General features: G+C 46.0%; 1 pseudogene; it reads right to left on the bottom strand.

The window, feature by feature from the left end:
- Positions 1 to 409: 409 nt before the first annotated feature.
- Positions 410 to 1,409, bottom strand: LOC119245692 (protein arginine N-methyltransferase 1-like; annotated as a pseudogene).
- Positions 1,410 to 4,720: the final 3,311 nt, after the last annotated feature.

The following is a 4,720-nucleotide window of genomic DNA, read 5'->3' as shown; positions in this document are numbered from 1 at the left end:
GTATATCCACATGGATTCTCTCATTCTCTGAGCTCTTATGCCAAAATGTTTCATTACTTCTCTATCAAATGACAATAGAGGTCAATAGAGAAACTGGGACTTCTTGGAAAAGATGGCTTCCAGTATTGGGGGAGGCTCAGGTAGCTGCTTGCAATAATGATTACCTTTGATCAAGATGAATTGCCAGTTTTTTCTTATTTCCCAGTTAAGGATTTTTGGCAAAAATACAACCATATGAAAACATAAATTATGAAAAACTCAGTCATGGTGTACCCGCCCCTTCCCAGCCTGGGTCCCTGAAATCCTTTACTGCAAGGAGAGGGAGAGAGAGTCCTGAACTGCCTGATAAGGCCATTGCAGCCCATGGCCTAGTGCAGGCCTGGCCAGGGCATGAGAAACCAGTGTCTCTTCAGCACACCCCATAGTCCATAGAGCAAGACAGCTCACACAGTAGGCCCTTGCAGTCTAGGTCAATGGTGAAGTCTAGGTGGCAATTATGCTTGATTTTGTGACACAGGCCAATGGTGCCAATGATCTTCTCACCTGTCTTCACTGTCAAGCAGTATTCTGTGTAGAACAACATCTGCTTCCAGTGTGTGTATGGAGACTCGGGACTGGTAGAGAAGCTGGTCCTCTTGCAGCAGGTGGTGAACTCCATTCAAGTAGGTTACCAAGGCATGCACTTGGTCATTGCTCTTCACTTGCCAGCAGAAAGGGGAGGTGAAGCTCAGGTCTTTCACCTTAACAGTGCAGATGTCCACCTCCTTTATGGTAACCAGCTGTTTAGGATACACCACATCCATGAGGGGTTCTTTGGTGGCCATGTCTCCAATGCGAGACATGACAAAACCACACATGTTCTTCCATCAGTGCATCTGGTAGTCTTTTTGTACTGCTGGTGCTCAATTGCCATCAGGTTGTCTGGCTCCATCTGGGAAAATGAGGCCATCAGGGACCAGCCACTTGTCTGACAGAGAGCAGTTTTGAGCATTGACTCATAGAAGAGGCAGTAGCCCATCCATTCACTGATGATGACGTCTACCTTCTCCACAGCAAGCTCCACCAATTCCATCTTCCCATTGATGATGATCACCCTGCGGCCTAACTAAGCTTTGACAACCTTCAGTGCATAATCAAAACTGCTGGAACACTGGATCCCAATGATTTGGTGGGCCCCGGTCTTGGCAGCAAAGAATTTCCAAGCCCATGCCCATGTCCAGCATCACCTTGTTTTTGGAGACATGCCATTTGTGAAACATGGAGTTTCTATATATGAGTATGTGTATGTCACCTTTCAACATCTCCTTCTGGATGCCAAAATGAGCATAAGAGAAAAAATAACAATCTGTGAACGCCATGTTCTCAGCGCTGGACTTCTCTGTGCTTTCAGCCTGGCCACAGGAGACCATCTCTCCAGGTCTTGGTCCCTGCCACTAGCTCAGCCCATAGCTGGGGATGGGAGGGGAAGGCAGAACTGGGGCAGAAACAAGGAGGAACAAAAGGTGGCTCATGGGACAAACCTCCAGTCACGTCTTGAAAAGGTGATTCTTCTCCGTGAAGCAATTCATGGCCTTGACCACCACCATTTACACTTGCACCTACTCCTCCAACAGCCACCAAGATACTACCCCTCCTCTCCTCAACTTAAGGACTCCTTTCTCTTCATTCTCATTGCACAATGCTCACACTTTTATTTCACATTTCTCTTCTGGGTGTCATTTTAGTTAGTCCTTTTCACATCCTTACCACATGCCCTTCCCTGTGAACTTTTGAGCATAAAGAATCACTTTGTTCCATTTTGATTCCCTAAAGCACCTACATTATCCTTGCACATATGCGTTTGTTAACAAGTGAATGGAAAAGTGAGTAGGTGAATGGTCATGAAAATATATTATACAGAAACTTTCACATTAAAAAAAAATGTGAAGACATGAATATCATGCTCTTAAACATGAAGGATGGTTCTTCTAGAAAAGATTAAGAAAAAATAAAATAAAAGCAAATAGACTTGTTTAGATATGGTATGAGGAAATATTTCACTATCATCATCTATCCATTTTGATAAGCATGTGCTTGGTGCATCTTAGTGGGCCTACATCAATATTTGCATCATTGTCATCAAAAGAGAATTGACTTTTAATATTTTATAGCAATTTTATGGCTATCTCATTTGAAAATTGCATAGATATTATGAGAGACTCATTGTTTTAATAAGCTAGATTTATGGAAGACATTTCTAGTATCAAATGAAGAGGAGCCTCATCATACTTTTGTTGTAAATGACTTTTCACATTGCCAAGTCAATTATTATGGTTCTGAGACACAAGCTAGAAAATCATTTCAAAGTCAGGAATGCTTGATTTGTAAGCTATGAAGTGAAAGGGTGTCTTTACTTTGAATTATTGTCAAAACCAAAAATAGACAACTTATTAACTTTTGGAAGGAAGAGGACTCAAAGGTCAATGAAATGAAACTAATTCTTCACCTCATGGGCAAGGAACTGATTGTCCATGAAAGACAGCAAATCATGGCTTCCATGACAGGAATAATGCCACTCACTGTGTGAGCGGGATATGGATGGTCTGGCCCTTTCAGAGGTAATGGGGCAAGGAGTGCATGTCGATGTAGCCTGGAGCAGAGAGAAGGAGGGTGGGCTTCGGGGCACCAGGATCATAGTGATGGCCATTGCAGTTCAGCCAGAGTAGGGACAGGCTTCTCCCATCCCCGTCTCCTATAGCCGGCCTGCTTACTTTCTGAATTTCAGTGCATAGAAACTGTCGCATTCAACTACTGTGCAAATAAAAGGATCCTACCTGCTATAAAGGACAGATGCTTTTGCTCAAAAGTAAACACCTCTGGGAGAAAGGGATAGGGGAGACCAGATGTCATTCCTCTCCATCCTTTGACATGGGTCCTGAATAAATACATAGGGGAAACAGAGGGGGATCATTCTCAAGGAAGGAACAAGGCTCATTATGGTGATGAATAAAGCTCACATTCCAGACCCTCGAAAATTTACTGGAATCCCATAACTACTTCTTTCCCTTCCTGATGGATTTGGGGTACTCCAAGACCTCTCCCACACCCCTATGAGCTTCCTTTTCCTTGCTATCTTGTTTCTTTTCTTGTGACTTGTTTGTCAACTCTTGTCAAGTCAAGCTCCAGTTCTCCACCTGGCCCCCAGGGTCCTTGCTTTCCCACTGTGCTTGTGCTATACCTTCCCCTGGAAGGCAGAGAGAGGGAGCACCTCTCCCCAAGCTCAGGGGTAGAAGGCATACCCCACCATCCACACCATCAGGTTCTTCCTGAATTCCTAGAGGCGGACATCCTCCGGTCAGTCAGTCTCTCCATTTTTCCTTAGAAACCTAGATCAGGGCCTCCCTGGTGGCGCAGCGGTTGAGCGCTGGGTTGCGAAGCTGCCCGCAGCCTCTGCAGGGCCAGTTCGATCCCCAGTTGCTCCCCGGCCACCGGAGCAGGGTCCCACATGGCGCGCAGACCTCTCCTGCCGCCCGCTGCTCCCCTCAGCAGTGTACCTCAGTCTGCCTGCTCTGCTCCCCGCTCTGGCTCTGGTGAATTCTCTCACCCTCCCGCGCTTCTGACTGTACCCAGTGCTTGTATAAATAAATAAAAATAAATCTTTAAAAAAAAAAAAGAAACCTAGATCAAGCCCTTTGGGCAGTTCCTTATGAAACAATGCAAGGGACACTGCTTAGTGTTGACATATCATGAAGCTCCTCTCCCCAAAATGGCCGTTGCCTCACACTGTACCCTGGCTCCCTTCCCTCAGCATGAAATCCTGATCCATCCATTTCTGTCCAGGATATTAATGTGTGGTTGGTAGACTGCAGTTTTAGGGCCCCTTTGTCCTGAGTCTCTTAACCATTAACACCAAGAGATATTCTGGTCCCAGCACAGACCCTTCCAAGCAACCAACTTGCCTGAATTGGGTGGGGCTGCAGCAGGATGCAGGGAAGTGGGAGGACCATGAAGGAAGCTCCTAAAGCCTGAGAGAGCCAGAATGGACCCATTTCAAAGTGGTTCATTGCAATCTGTGGTTCTGAGGTCAGGCATCAAAGACAGTGGTGAGAAAAGCCATGGGTATGCCTGGGAAGACCAGTAAATACTTGGAGAAGAAGATGGGTTCCTGGAGGCAAATAGCACATGCAGTGGCCAAGAACAGGTATGACACCATTGGCAAGGCAGTATCACTTTATTTATTTATTTATTTATTTATTTTAAAGATTTATTTATTTATGCATACAGGAGCTGGGGTGCAGGCCAGAAATGGGGGGGTCGGGGGGAAGTGTGAGAGGATTCACCAGAAACAGAGTGGGAAACAGAACAGGCGGACTGACTGAAACACACTGCTGAGGGGAGCAGCAGGCGAGACAGGAGAGGTCTGCTTCACTTCCCCATGTGGGCTGCTCCCTGGCTGGCAAGGATTGAACTCGTGCTGCAGTGGCTACGGATTGCTTCATAGTGCAGTGCTTAACCCCTTGCACCACCAAGGAAGCCCAAGGCAGTGTCGATCTAGGGGATTTCGTATGCAAATCCTCTTTCATTAGAATTAGGGTAGGGCTACCTGTAGTGGATAAGGTTCCTATCTTTGTTCAAGTTCCCCCAGAGGCTGAGCTTGAAACAAGGACCTATTTACGGATAGTTTATTTGAACAGTGACTCCAGAAATAAGAGGGAGGGACTAAGAAGTCTGAGGCAGGGAA

This window comes from Talpa occidentalis, unplaced genomic scaffold (genome assembly GCF_014898055.3).
Source record: "Talpa occidentalis isolate TD23 unplaced genomic scaffold, MPIMG_talOcc4v2.1 talOcc4.15, whole genome shotgun sequence".
Classification (NCBI taxonomy): domain Eukaryota; kingdom Metazoa; phylum Chordata; class Mammalia; order Eulipotyphla; family Talpidae; genus Talpa; species Talpa occidentalis.
Note: the sequence above shows the minus strand (reverse complement) of the source record. Positions and strands in the feature narration are given on the sequence as shown.